Source organism: Coenobita brevimanus, chromosome 111 (assembly GCF_032717465.1).
Source record: "Coenobita brevimanus isolate Jiangsu-jjx chromosome 111, ASM3271746v2, whole genome shotgun sequence".
NCBI classification, from domain to species: Eukaryota; Metazoa; Arthropoda; class Malacostraca; order Decapoda; family Coenobitidae; genus Coenobita; species Coenobita brevimanus.
The window spans coordinates 4,178,135-4,194,127 of record NC_137064.1 but is presented as its reverse complement, the minus strand read 5'-3'; positions in this window follow the sequence as shown (position 1 = coordinate 4,194,127).

Here is a 15,993-nt window from a genome sequence, read left to right as displayed (position 1 = left end):
TTACTGGTCTCAGCAACCTTCCCTCATTATGTATTTTCAGAGCACTGCATTCCTTCTGGATCTGGGTCATCCTCTCCTCCTCCCGTCATAAATACAACATAGGAGAGTACGGACAGCAGGCAGACTTGTTTTTTGACTCACTGAGCTTTCCACCATTCTCTCATGCCAATGCTAGCCACTCATTTTCAGCTTCTCTCTCGTTCTTGGTCTTTCTCTCCTCATTCTCCAATCATAACTGCGATAGTGAAGACAGCGGACAGATTCGTATGTAGACTGACTGGATATTCTGACAAGGCTGGTAGTGTATCCCGGCAAATAGAGACAAAGGGAGAGGTCCATGTGCCTGGCCCCCATTCATGACGTGTGAGTGGACCTGCCCGAACACCACATCCGTCCTGATCACTAACTCGGCACCCTGGAGAACGCAGCCACGCCAACATCACACCCTCCTAAAACCCCTCACACTGCTCGCTCACCAACCTCATACATCTCTCCCAGCCCTTGCCCTACAGAACCTCATACACTAACTACTCACACCTCTGATACTACACGCCCACTAACTTCAAATAGCACTCATATCCCCCACATAACACGACAACTAACCTCCGACATCTCTCCCACTCCTCGTCCTACACAGCACACAACCAAGAACTTCAAACACTACTCACATTCCCCAAACTAAACGAGTGTCTAATACATTTCCCACATAACACACCAGCACTAACCTCATGCCCTCCTAAAATTTCTCATACGCAGCACACCATCAACAGCTTCATACACTTAGTACACACAACAAACATCATTCTTACACTTACCACGTACAGCACACCAACACCAGCCTCACACGACACACAGCCACCAGACACAACCCTCCTAAAACCTCTCACACAACAGACTCATACACCTCACACCCTTCTCCCACACCTCAGACAATAGATTAGCGCCAACAGCAAACACAACATGCAAAGCAACCTCATACCCTTCAACCACGCTCAAAGCAAGTTCGCCCAGCCGTTTTGGGAGGTATTTTCACCCTCTTCCTTGATTTGCTTAGTCCACGGTTCAGTCTTCCGAGTGCTAGAATTTCTCTCACCTGAAAAATATCGTTTGGTATAAAATCAAACATCAGATTATGTCCCCAGCACTTAACTGTCTCGCTACCAAGGACTTCTGTAATTCAACAAAAATCGTCAAGTATAGGCCTCAATAAAATACCAGAGTGAGTCTAAGGAAGCCAAAGGGTTCACTAAATACTCACTAGTCACACAGTCCATGCCTTCAGTATTACGCAGCCAATTCTTTCATGTGCGGTTCTTGAAGCGCTGTGTCAGTGTCCCTTTTATGCAGCTCTTCTCATTGGCGTGTTAGCTATCTATGTTACTTCTTTTACTATAATGCAGCACTTCATCGTTCTCGAAAGTTTTGGGACTTGGATTAAATGATGGGACTTGCAGTAGTATTTTTAGCCAAGGGTTCTTCTGAGCATGAACCCAGTGAACTGCAAACTGAAACTGTCCTTCTGCAATCCACCATCCGCTTTTTGAGGGATAGGGTACGACGCCCAGTTACATCGGTGCCACCTGATGAATGCGTCTCTCTCCAGCATCCACTGATTGATAAAAAAAATGTATGTAGTTTTTCTCGGAAGCAATGTATTTCTTCTTGTCGTCATGAGTTTAACCCAGTGTGTGCTTCTATTAGCATTCTCTTCCCTCCTTGTTATATAATACCCGCTTCATCGTCCCCCAGAGTGTTGGGATCTGCACTGAATGGTAAGCAAAGAATATGCATAAAAGAACCATTCTCTCTCTCTCTCTCTCTCTCTCTCTCTCTCTCTCTCAAACACACACATGCACACACCACAAACATATCATCCTCAGCGTTTCCACATATATATCATTCTCGGAGCTAGACAGGCTAAGTCTCATGGTTCTAGAAATACGTATCATTCTCAGCGTCGCACAGACACATAATTTTCAACGTATACATAAACATATCATTCTCAACGGCACAGAAACATATATAATCCTCGGCGCCCCACAACCATACACCCAGCGCCCCCGAGAAGTGTCATTCTTAACACTCCACAAACATATAATTCTAAACAGCACAAAAAGATATCCTTATCAGTTCCTACACAAATACAGTATATTATTCTCATTAACAAACAAACACAGGATTCTCGATGCTCCAAATACATATTCCTCAGCTTTTCAGACACATATTTTCAACGCTAGAGAAACTTAGGCCTATCATTCTCGGCGCTAAGGAAGCATATTCTAAACGCTAAACCAACAAATAATTCTCAACGCACCATAAACTTACAATTCTCCACGCTAGACACACATTCTCAACGCCCCAGAAACACATCATTCTCGGCGCGCCCACACATCCAGCCCCTGAGACACAAAAAAAAAAAAAAAAGGAGGAAAAATAGAGAACAGATCCGCTGGGCTTTAATGGATGTGGATAGAATCAAGGGGGAAACAAATCAGGGAGGAGCAAATGACGGAGAAAGAGGGGAAATAAAGTGGGCAGTGCTAGGGGGATGATGATAGCGGCGGTCAAGGGAATGATAACATGGTGTCTGCCGGGCCCCTGGGGAACACACATCTACAAGACGAACAGCGGCCATCACCACAGCGTCCAAGGGGTGCAGGAGGTAAGGGGAGAGGACAGGAGGGAGGGGAGATGTTGGGAGAGAGAGAGAGAGAGGCAGGGGTGTAGGGAGAGGAGGGGGTCAGGGAAGGGAGAGGAGAGGTTGAAGAGGAGGGAAGAGTAGGCGAGGGGGATGTTGGAGAAGCAGAGGCTTTGGGAGGGAAAAAGGGGGGAGAGGAGAGGAGGGATGATGTTGGGAGAGAAGAAAGGGAGTGTGTGAAGAGTAGAGGAGGGGAGGAGAGGGCTGGCGTAGGGAGAGTAGAGGTTTGAGGATGAGAGAGGAGGGAGTGAAAGGGAAGGGAAAGATGGAGTGAAGGGAAGGTGCTGAGAGAGAAGAGGACCGGTGAAGGGAAGTGGCAGGAGAGGGGGTGAAGGAAGAGAGATGCTGGGAAAGAGGATATTTAGGGAGGAGAGAGAAAGAAACAAAAATGGGGGTGAGAGGTAGGAAGAGGAGGGGGATGAGGGAAAGGGAGAGATACTGAGGGTAAAGGAGAGGAGAGGGCGAGGGAGAAGAGAGTGAGAGGGGAAGGCACTGGTAGAAGTTTGGAGAGGAAAGAGAAGGGAATGAGGGGAAAGGGGGGGGGGGAGGAAAAGGAGGTGAAAGTAGGAGATGGAGACGGTGTTGAGAGACAGGGGAAACTGTGAAGGGAAAAATGTGAGGGGGGGAGGGGAAGCGTCCGGACAAGGGGATGAAGAAATCGGGAGAAGAAACGTTGGAATGGAGCGTCGATCGGCTGGGGAGGGGAAGTGGCATCTGGAGAAGGGAGGGAGGGGTGGGGAGAGAGGTGAGAGGGTCAGGAAAAGGGGGGGGGATGGAGGGGGGGTCGGGACAGAGGAGGAAAGATTGGGAAGAGTTGGAAGAGGAAATGGAGGAGTGAGGGGGAGAGGTCGGGAGGGGTGAGAAGAGAGGATGAAGGTGGGGAGGGAGGAGTGAAAGAAGAAGGGAGGGAGGAGTGAGAGAGAGGGGGAGGAGGGGTTGGGAGAGGGGAGGGAGGATTGAGAGGAGGGGAGAGAGTGGTCGGGAGAGAGAAGGTACGGGTAGGTAGAGGGGGGAGATGGGAAGGAGAGGTTGAGAGGGGGAGAGCAATTCTGTGGAGTCTATGGGAAGGAAAGAAGAGGGACTCGGGAATATGAAGTGAAGAAAGGCAGGGGAGGGGAGGGGGAGGTGAAGGAGGACAGAATGGAGAAAAATGGAGGAAGAAAAGATTGTGCGTAATAAAGAAAGAAGGAAGACAGTAAAAACAGAAATGAGGAAGAGAATATTATAGAAATGACATGAAAAACTGATGATGAAAAGAAGTCTAATGGTGAAGTGTGGATGTAAAGAAGGACTGTAAAATGAGAGGAACAACAAACACAAAACATTTAAAGAGAGAGAATAATGTGAATAAAGAGAAAGATGATGACAGAAAAGAGACAAATGGAGGGATAAAATATGGGTGAGGAAAAATTATGTGCAATGAGGAGAGGATGAAAGAAAACAACAACATAACTGAAAGGAACATAATTACATAGGAAAACTGATGTTGAAAAAGAGTGATGTGGAAAAAAAATAATGAGAAAAAAGACAGCATAATGTGTGGAGGAGGACGAACTGCATCGATAACAGATATAAATAATGAGAGAGAGAGAGAGAGAGAGAGAGAGAGAGAGAGAGAGAGAGAGAATGTTGTGTAATGTTGAGAGGGGAGGGAAAAATAGCTATGATAAAAAAAAAAGGAGAAATTATGTAAATGACAAGGAAAAACTAAAAGTGAAGAGGGTGAAATGGAGAGAAATGTCGAGGAAATGACTGTGTAATGCGATGGAGATGGAGGGAAAGACAACGATAGCGGAGATGAGGAGAATACAATGGAAATGAGAAAAAGAAATGAGGAGGAGGGAGAGAGAAGGAGGTGAGGAAAAATGATGCAAATGAGAAGAGAAACAGGCTGTGGAGTGAATGAAGAAAATGACTGTGGAAAAAATTGAGTGTGATGATGAAAGCGAGAGGAAATAACACGAAAACAGACCAAAAGGGACATGGCATATATGAGAAGAAAAATTAAAAGCAAAGAAGAGTGAGACAGAGAAACGTGCAGAGAGAAGACTGTACATATAGAAGGAAGATTAGGGAATACAACAGTTGCTGCAAAGAACGTAAATGAGAATGTAAACTAAGGAAGATATGGTGAAAACAGATGAATGAAGTGAAGAGTGACGGTAAAATTGCAGATAAGATGATCTGAGAAAGTGGAGAAGAGAAAAAAAGACAAAGTGGAAAGAGAGTGGAGAGTAAAAAGATAATAATGTGCGCTGGGAGGGGTGCTTAGGGAAGGAAGCGATAGTAGAATTGAAAATGAGGGGAAAAAAAAAAATGGAGAAGAGAGAAAGGGAGACTCAACAAAAAAGGGAAGAAAGGCTTGGAAGGGAAACGGAAATCACGTGCATAATGTGAAAAGCGAGGGGGAAGGCAGTGATGGCAGAATTGAAAAAAAAAAAAAAAATACTGAGAAAGGAAGAAAGTAAATAGAGAAAGAGAGAGCAGGGATTAAAGAGAAATGAAAGAGAGGCTTGAATGGAGAGGAAAATATCATAAAAATGCTAAAAATAAGAGGGAAATTAGTAATAGATATGTAAATAGAATACGGGAATAATGAAAGCAGTAAAAAAATCAATAAAAAGCTCTAATGGAAAAGAGAAGCGAAAGAGGAAGAGGGAAGGAGTGATAATATTAATGAAAATGGGATTAATATGATAAATAGAAAATGAGAATGAGGAACATGGAAGGAGAGAGGAAAGAAGAGAGGGTGATAATGAAAATACTTTAGAGAGAGAGAGAGAGAGAGAGAGAGAGAGAGAGAGAGATGAGAAAAAGGTAAATGAAAAGATAATGGCAAAAGAAAAAAAAAAAAAGATGGAGATGGGGAGGGGAAAAAGGTAGGGGTAGGGGGGAAGAAGGAAGGGGAGGATGAGGTGAGGGGAGAATGACTGAAACAATGGGGAGAGGGATATGGAAGGGAGGGGAAGGTAAGAGGGGAAGGAAAATGTAGGGGAAGGGAAAGGTAGGGGAGGGATAATGAAAACTGGGGAGGGGGAAGGGAAAGGTGGAAATGAGGAAGAAAAGGTTAGGCGATAGGAAGACATGGAGTAGAAAGGGAGAATGGGAGGAAAGGGGAGGGAAAGGTGGGGTGAGGAAGGGAAAGGGAGGAAGGGGAAGGAGGAGCAGACATGGAGGAAAGAATGGAGAGGGGAAGAGAAAGGTATTGAAGGGGGAAGGGAGAGGGGACGTGGGGAGAAGTGAAAAGGTGGAGATGAAGGAAATAATTTGGAGGGGGACTGTTAGGGGAGGGAATGATAATGTGGGGAGGAAGGAAAGAGTTGAAGGAAGGGAGCGGAGAAATATTGGAGGTGAGGATTGAAAATGGAAAGAGGAAAGTTGGGGAGGGGATCGGAAAAGATGGGGAGGAAGAGGATCAGGAAGGAGGAAGAAAGAGAGAAGCAGATGAGGAGGAGAGAGGAGGTGAAGGAAGGAAAGTTACGAGGGAATCGAGAGAGAGATGGAAGAGGATTGTGGAAGGGAATGGTGAATAAAGACGTGGAGGGCTCGGGAGAAAGAAGAGTTAGAAAGGGGAATGGGGAAAAGAACTGAAGGGAAAAGAATGGTGGAGGGAAGGAAGAAATTTAAAGAACTTGATTAAAAAGCGAGAGAGAGGAAGGAAGAAGCGATAAGAGAGAGAGGAGGTGGGGGACGATGGAAGAAAGAAGCAGGAGAAAAGTGTATTGTGGCGGGAGGGGGAGGGGGAGGGAGGAAGAAGTGGGAGGAGAGAGGCAGGAAGCGCTGGAGGGGGAGCAGGTGAGATAAGAGGAAGACAAAGAGGAGTAAGTCAGGTTCCCAGGAGAGAAGGAAGACCAGTGACCGAGTATGGGACCTGAGGAGAGATTTATAAACTTTCTCGAGCTTGTATACGCTTTAATCTTTACTCCTACAAACATCACAAACTTTAAAGCTTATAACTTTGCCCTGACTCACACGGCACAGTTACTGAATACTTCACAGGCAGTAGAGGGAACATTGTTGTGAAATAATAAAAAAAAAAAAAAGGACTTTTGTTTATGGTTCACTGATCTCGGGTCAATTAAATACTCGAAAAATATATGCGTACATCGATTCTTCAAATAATGAAATAATTCGAACAACGCGAACATGGAAACTGAGTACAATAACCCTTTTGCTACCATAGATTTATTTAGGTATGTTATTTAGATCACTATCAAACGATTTCGTTCAAATGAAAAATATCCTAGCAGGTAAAAGGTAATACGGTGCTCAAATTACGTCCATCAACCAATTACCACCATGTCGGTAATCAAACCCTGGACTCTAACGTGAGAGCCAGGCAGCATACCACAACACCACGACCAGGTACATAAAAGTTATCTCACACTGTCATAATCTTGTAACCAATGTCTCCCCGCCTCCACTGCGGGCATGAAGAGCATGAGATAACCCCCCGGCACTCGGGCAAGTAGATGCTTTTAATCTCTCCCAGGCACTTACGGCAAGTCAGAGTGAAGAGAGAAACCTGTACTTTACACAGGAAAAATCATCCAATACATTACCACTATGCCGGGAATCGAACCCGGGACTCTCAGGTGAGATGATTTTTCCTGTGTAAAGTACAGGTTTCTCTCTTCTTTACGTCCATCAAGGTGAAGCTCATAATAGTAAACAGAAGCTATAGTTACAGTCAGTACCTTCTTTGCACTATCTCGAAACTGTGCCAGAACCTAATGAAACCTTACGAAAGAAACCAGTAGTTTTCAGGCGGCTGGATGGGTTGCAGTCTTCATTAGTGTACAGCCTCAAACGTGTAAAAGGATTATTGACTGCAAGCATATTCTGCTTATTTAATGTCAGACGTCCAGTCCTAGGGTTCATGCAGGATGGCCGCCACAAGATGCTCCCACCTCTAAAACAACTCATCATCACTCCCTATCGCCACACCCAGCCGTCCTCCCTCAGTTTAAGTTGCAAACAATAATACTGTTTTACTTTTTAATCGAATGATAATGAAACTCTTTCCTGAAGAGCTTGTTGGGCTTTGATGATCGCCACACTGTGCTTCAAAAGTCATTGCTCACTGTTTTGCCATTTATCGTTATGGAGTAAATCAGCGTTCATGTCCGCAACTGTACGTACTTCACCATCACTAAAAAAAAAAAAAAAAAAAAAAATGATGTGGACATTTTCAGTTTAACCCCCTATAGTACGATGACGACTTTTGTTGAGGCTGCCACCTGAAGATATTATTCAATTTAGCTACGATCTCCAAGGGAAAGACTTAATGACTAAAGTTCACAGGTGAGTCATAGCAACTTTGAGTCCTACAGTCTTCCTTGGTGGAATAAAATTGCCTTCTGCTGAGTACGAACAGGATACCAAAGCAATGAAGCTGTTAACCTCTTTACTACGATGACAACATTGCTGCTTTATTCTTGCCTCCCCCAGACGACTTCTTACAGCTGATGACGAGCTCTCATTAAGAAGGCTTATATAACATCTTTGTTACCTCCATCATTACGATAACCACGTTTCAGTATTGTTTTTGCCTCTCCTAGACACTTTATTTTACAGTTGGGGAAGATCCCTTTGCTGTGAAACGGGTAATAGAAATGAACACTTGATGGTCTAGTCGGTTCAGCACGGCCAACTGCATGTGGCCGATAGAAGCTTAAGTCTGAGGCATAATAGAGGTGTGTTGTTAACATAATGCCTTTCAGAAATAAGTGACTGACTGGTAACTTTTGCCTTAAATATATACATCGTAAGTAGTATGGATCCTACGCTCCTGATTTTTGTTGATGATCAACTCCTATCTGTCTGGCCGAGCAGACCCACCAACCGCAGTAAACAACCGCCCCTGCAGGGCCATCCAGTGCAGTGAACAGATTTTCCCCTTGCGGCTGAGAACCTCGCCACGGCGAGGCGCGGGGAAAAGTGTGGAGGTTTGGTTACTGTGCTGACACAGCATTTGCATCTCCACCCAGTTAGCAAGGAAACCATAGCAGGCTCTACTTCACCCCGTAAATTACTTATGTCGTTACCACCCGGCGTTGTAAATGGTTTCCTGTATTTCATGAAACCATTAGGTTTGTCATTCGTGTAGGACGAACTGAAGTAGAAAGGAGAGTATTAAAAATTGACAGAAAGGAGAGGGAGAAGTAGGAAGAGAGGACTTACAACCCTGATGGGTCAGTGACAGATTGGATGGCTGGTGTGTGGATGAATGCTTAAATTTCTCTCCACTGAAATTAATGTTCGTCAAAACAGAACAAAAAGAAAAATTTGCGCCTATACGAACAACAGGGTTAGTTTAAAGCAAACTGGTGATGTGTGTGGAGCGAAATGGAAATGAAGGAGCGAAAGTGAGGCAGGGAGAGGCGCAATATACAGCACACCACCACGTCTGCAGGCAACCGGAAATCTCCACGTAACCTCACATCCTCACTTCCAATTTCAGGATTCCAATCTCTGGAAATGTTCTTCCCTCCAGTGTAATTAAATGATAAGCAGCGGGGGGCAAGGGCAGGGGCGGCAGGGAGAGGGGGCAGGGATAGGAAGGGGTTAGGAGGCAGGGGACAGGAGGGTAAGAGGGGGAAGGGATGGGAGAAGATGCCAGCCTGGCCACAACATCCATCCCTGTCAGCCCGCCCGCAACCACCACTAAATCTGTATGGAAATCAAATTTGGAAAATATTGGAAATGATTCTTGGATTCCATCATGTAAGCAGAAAGAAAGAAATTCAATTTGTGCTGAGAGGACTGAGGGGCCGATATGAGTGATATACGCCCGTCGCCAGGTCTTTGTCGGCCCGGGACGGCTCTTCCCCCCGACCCATTCACGATTCGGATCTGCCGAGACAGCATTTGGCCCGGGTGGAGGCGCAGATACGGCCCCAGGCGCTCCAGGGGGGGTATGGAGGGGGCGGTTCCAGGCGCACAGGAGGGGGGGGGGTTCGCCGGGAATATGGCCAGAGAAGATGGAATTGGACAACAGAGGAAAAGAGAGATTGAGCTGCATGTAGACACGTGTACAAGTTGTGTATGGCAGTGCATAGTAAGTGTACTGAAAATCTAGCTCGATGAACCAGAAAAGATAATGATGCAAATCAACCTCAAGCAAACGTGAGGCTCAGCTGAGATTTGCTGAGTGATGTAAATTATAAACTCTTGAATAATGTATGAATGGCTAAGGTTGATTTAATGCCTGTATGGCTGTATAACTCATATCATTAGACACTCTCTTGTTAACTACTTCACTCTGGAATTCCCATGCCCTATTGCTGCATCCTACCCACGCATTCGAAACAGTGGGAAAGTTAATGATGATAAAGGAATAACGGGAAAACTTTATTAGCAGTTTGATGATGGTAACGAAATGACGGGAAAACTTTATTATTATCTGATGAAAGAAATGATGGAAACTTTATTATTTTGATGTTGATTACCAAATGATAGGAAGACTTTATTATTTTTATCATAATGATCATACCGAAACACTGAAAATTGGTGTTCGATGATGATGATGGTTGCGACGACGACGATGATGATTTTCGTGTGTGGTGTGAAAGAAATGTGATAGTTACATCTGATTCCCCCCCTTCCACCCCTCCACCGCCCTCACTTGGCTGATCCTGCCACATCCACAATCGTATCAACCGCATTGCCAACCACACATTTTCTTGCCGTAAGGGGGGAATTTTTTAATGGCTTTTGCAGTTGTTCCTTTTTAAATGCTAGGATTGTTTTCAGCATCACTGTTTTCAGAGGTATTACAGTCATCATCATCATCATTATCACTCATCTTCCTCCTCCATCTTTGGAAGTGGATGAGGAGGAGGAAGGCCTCTGTGAAAGTGGCAGACGCTCTCCCATTCATGCTTTCCTTTTCAGGAATATAAGGTCGATAACTAAGGTAAAGTTGGGAGTTGTTTTGGCTAGGACTGACTTGTTTGGGGTGTATGTAGGATGGGTCAAGTGGCGTCATGGTTAAATTAATGTCTAAATTGGCTTGTAATTCATATACTTCAGGGGAGAGGGCCATCTTAAAAACCGCATTTTCGACGGAAAAGAAGGTAGGAATCGAACAAATCACACGAGTAACAAACCATAGATTCATCGTCAAGTATGGGCTGTAACGAGAAAATTACCCTTATTCCTCCCCAAACGCCAGAGGGTACTCTTCTTTCTTCTCATATTCTTTTGATGTGTGTTTCATATTGCTGTCACATGAAAACAGTTAATGTAACATCTTCCTTTGTACCAATAATGACTAAAAATAAAAGGGGGGGGAGGTTTGCATACACCTCTGTGCACCCACTTGTAATGATGCGGTCATGAGTGCAAGATTATTCTGAAGCATTTCTCTTCCTTCCAGCTCACTTCATCCTTGTGTGAGCTCACCACGGCGCTCGCCAGCCTTCCATATTTTATAACGGGTGACAGAAAGCGAGAATGGTTCTTCTTCCCACGACGTCAGCAAGGAATCCTACTCTCGCGGTTGGGCTTGATATACTTTTTTTTTTTTTCCCCTCTAGAAAAATATCACTGAAATCATACCCTACTCCTCGAAGGAAACATAGAAAGTATGATGATTTTGTTGAAAAAACAACTTAAGATTTAAACTTTTTTTATTTTTTTTTATTTTTTAATGATAGCCCTGTTTGGTAATGTAATACCTTGATCTGCCACTGCACAGCTGGTGATACTCTTTGGTCGATCAGTTATGAAACTCTTATATATAATTTGAAAAGTTATGTGGGCTCCAAAGTTTGTAGTACTGGGTTTCAAAAGTTATTGTTCATTGCCTTGTTATTAATCGTAACGAAGCAGATCAGTAGTTAGGTCTTCTACTGTATATTTCAGCGCCTTCCGTAACTTTCTCATATTTTATCACTCATTTCGGTCTTCAGAATATCACCTAAAAATTTTATACTGATTTTTATTAACTGATTTCACTGCTGAGTGAAGTTTTGTAAGAAAGCTATATGCTGGGTTGCTAGATGAAATTCTGTGCTAGTTGATCAATAAATTACCGGTTACAAAGGGGAATATTATCAAAAATGAGATTGTAAGGGGAAGTAAAACCTCATATTTTCGACATGATCACTGCAGCACATGATGGAAACTAGAACGAACTTCGAGAAAGCATACCACCGTCAACGACAATATATTTAACGATTCATAAACAAACTTGAGTCCAAAGCCTTTGGCAGAGGTAATTAATTCTATGGTCTTAGTATGTCCTGTTATCAAAGAAGGTATACCTCTGCCGATGTCAATAGATGTAGGATTTAATCCTGCATCCGGATCCGCATCCACCTTAAAATTTAATAAAACCTTTCTTGACTCAGTGATTACATATCCACCAGACTCCACTGAAAACTGATAACTTTTTGAGATATCTTGCACTCAGACAAACAGTCAGACAGACAGACAGACGCAGGTCAATACATAACCTCCTCCAACCTCGTTGACAGAGTTAAATACCAGCAAAACGCCTTTGTCGGCGAGGTACGAGCGAGGCCATTTAAATCCAAAAGCACTGAAATGTCGCCTTACACCCCGAGGATGCCTAGAGTATACTGATGGCTATCTACCTACCAAATTTCATGCCTTTACGACAAACTGTCTGGACTGCGTCCTTCTTTTGATGATTTTCGTATCACCTGCCACGTGCACCGCCTGGGTGTGATGAAACCTGTCAAAAACATATCTTAAAGAATAGGGCCATCATATGGTGCAAACCACTCATTGATGGGCCCTGTAGTTGCTGAGATATAAGCTTCTTAAGCATTATGGTTGCGCAGGGTTGGGCTGGGCCTGGTTGGGCCGGGCCGGGCCGGGTCGGGCCGCTCATATGTGAGAAAATGCCACTACTTGACGTGAGACTCGTGAGGGCTTCACCCTTCCTCATAATAAAAGGTTTGACATTTCAGATAATGTTTGGAAGGAGCACTTCATTTTTTCCCCCCTGTTTTATCTCACCATCTGCTAACACGTTTCTTCTGTAAAACTTGTCACAAATAGCCCATGACGGGTTAATGACCCCCGGAGGGGAGGAAGGGGTTGATTTACGACGGAAGTTTCATGGAAGATAAGTGCTGGCAAATGGTGGGATATAAATAGAAAACATTCATAACTTGAACTGCAGTCGTGGTTTCTCCTAAATATTTACTTACCTTTCAACCTTTTTGGTGACCGCGTTTATGTAAAGTGTTGTAAGCCTAACACACCGGCGTTTTAGAGTTAACTTTCATAAGCCTACACCTTTACTCACTCATTTTTAATAATACGGGCACTAGCGTCCGAGATTCATAGAGACAGAGACAACAAACAGCGACACATAACGTACACCAACCTCACGATGGAGCAGGTGAGGCTGTAGGTGCCAGATGACGGAAGGAATGACGCAGTATCCTCGTCTTGTAAGTGCCCTTTCTTTTGTAGGATAGCTTGTTAGGGAATTACCACTACGAGCTTCTTGAGGGATTCAGGTTCACTTGACTTTCATACACTATTAAGCTTAATTGTCTACTGCCTGTATTATATCGCGTAGCTCTATGTGTTAATCATATAACAAACGCGTTCCCTACGTGTCAACAAGTGGGTTGATGGAAGGTTGGTGCCTCTCCCCGTAAAACAACCAACTCAAAGACAAACAGCCACCCCTTGCGAGATTATGGCGTTTGGCGATAGACAGATAGACAGATTTCTATGTAAAAAATTAAGTATCTTGTAATTAAAGTTGAACACGCGTTGGGGAGCGGTTATTCCGCGCTGCCATTGGACTGGATCTTATTTAATAAATGATCCGAATTTCTAATTTGTACTCACCACAGAGACAGGATTATGACAGATGGTGACAGTGGCTTGACCCAAATCGATTTCGATATTAATGTTTAAAAAAGGGAGACTGGAACTATACAGTAACAAAAATTTCACCGAGGGATTATTTGCTTCGGGTAAAGATGCAGGTTACGGAGATCAGATGATTAACAGGACATGACAAGGACCGTGAGAGGGACGCTCGTGAGGCAGACAAACGTAAGGGTTTGTAGACATACATGGTTCCAAATGCAATTCACTGCTGCCGTGTCGTGGAATTTCGTCGGCTAATGTGGAGAAACAAACGAACGACGAACATGGACGTGGACAGGAGGACGTCATTCCACACTAATTCGGATTTTTTCCAAATTACCCGTCCACGTTATTTTTTTTTAGGAATAAGGGAGATTATATCATGGCTGGGAGGCATTAACATGTATTGTTATTCAGACCCTTCACAGTTAAACTATTGAGTATGTAGCGTTTGTCTATTATAATACCATTTAAAACAAGGAAGAATAAGTCGTGGAATAGTCTACCTGAACCCACCCGGCGTGATTACTTCTTACTGAAAAAATTACTAAACATTAAACAACTGTCGACAAGACACGTACCAACCATCAGCAGTCCACACATACTTTGTAACAGTAAAGAACTGCCGAAAGACTGCTGTGAATCGTGTAGCCCACAGTTGAGCTAGTAGAAAACTTGGATGTGGATAAACTTGCTTGTCTCTTGGTTGGTTATTAATCAGCAATTGCTGAATTATTCACTATCTTAATCGCTTAACATCCTTACACAAAAATCCTAATAGGTCTGACATCATAATTAGTACCCTCTCTTCCAGCATTCACAATATACCAAATTTTATGTTAGTTGTACCAACAACACATCCTCTGTCATCCTGGGTACTAAACGAGAACGTGTGGAATAATGACGTCACAACCATTGTAAAATTTACGGCAACTCTGATCTGCAGTTCAGCCACACAAAGCTGGATCGAACAAGGCGATTCGAGCGTGTGGGTACTCGGGTTTCATGTACAGTATACAGTTAGAATGAGTTGCTAACTCAAACAGACGTGATGATGTGCGCAGCCCAAAGATAGTGCAAGTTTTCCTTTTTCCTGTTCATTGTTGTGACCAAAGCCATAGTAAATAATCCATGTACGAAAAGGCTGAACTTCTTAACAACAGCAGAGAGGGTAGGTGTCATCTCGCCATCTAGTCCGCCTAAAACAGGAAACAGTGCCTGCTTTATCTTTATCTTTATATATATATATATATATATATATATATATATATATATATATATATATATATATATATATATATATATATGTGTGTGTGTGTGTGTGTGTGTGTGTGTGCGTGTATGTACTGCGTATACTGTATATATATATATATATATATATATATATATATATATATATATATATATATATATATATATATATATATATATATATATATATAAAATATGCGAACTGCATTTCAGTTAAACTGACAGTAAATATCATACGAGTATCAATATTCTAACATTTATAAAGCTTCAGAGAGAAACTACACAGCTTCGAAGTGAAGTTAGAGAAACTCTATGAGGGTGATAGTTTCAGGGAGGAGGAACCATCGCTACCTCAGTTCGACGCGACGTAGGAAATGTTTGACCCATGTGTACCGCTTTGAGTTAGTTATTTTCGCTGCGGTAACCAGTGGTTGGTGTTACTAGCTAGGAAGATTCCGGCCCGTTAGCGCTAAGTACAGTATCCAGGTACACGCAGCTGGCGCCATTCGACTCAGGTGTAGGCCTATTCTTAGTGGTAGTTGGTAAAATGAGCACTTAGGGTAACACCTATGTTAGGCAGCAGTGATAACCTGAATGGCCATTATCCCAGGGTAGTAGGTGAATAATGCTAAGTGACTTTGGGCATTTGCACCAATCTCTACCAAATACCTGGTGCTGAATAACCTTGGAAACTGCTCACACCGATCGGATGAAAAATAGTTAATGAACTATTTAGAAAATACTAGCGACGAATTCTGAAGAAAACATAATAACTATCAACAATCGCAAACCAGAGCGTGGAGAACAGGAGTCGAACAGTTCCTGAAGACACTGAAATATAACTGAACTTTGGACTGAATTATCAGGATGTGATCAAATATCAAGCTTTGGTGGAATCAGAAGTTATGGAACGGAATTTCGAGAGCTTTTGTATGTCGAGTGAATGGAGATATGGCTCACTTTATGCCAGTACTCTACTGCACAGGCTGACACAAGTATCTTCCCAAAGTGTGACGTATACATAGCGGAAAAATCGAACCATCTGAAATAATCACTAGTCGAGATAGGGTTTTCATTGTATTTCGCCAGTTCTAAATTCTCTTCAGAGGAACTGGGAACACAGTTGTTTCTTTGACTGTACTCATGTGTTTTCCTAATCCAGTTTTTGATTTCACTCACAC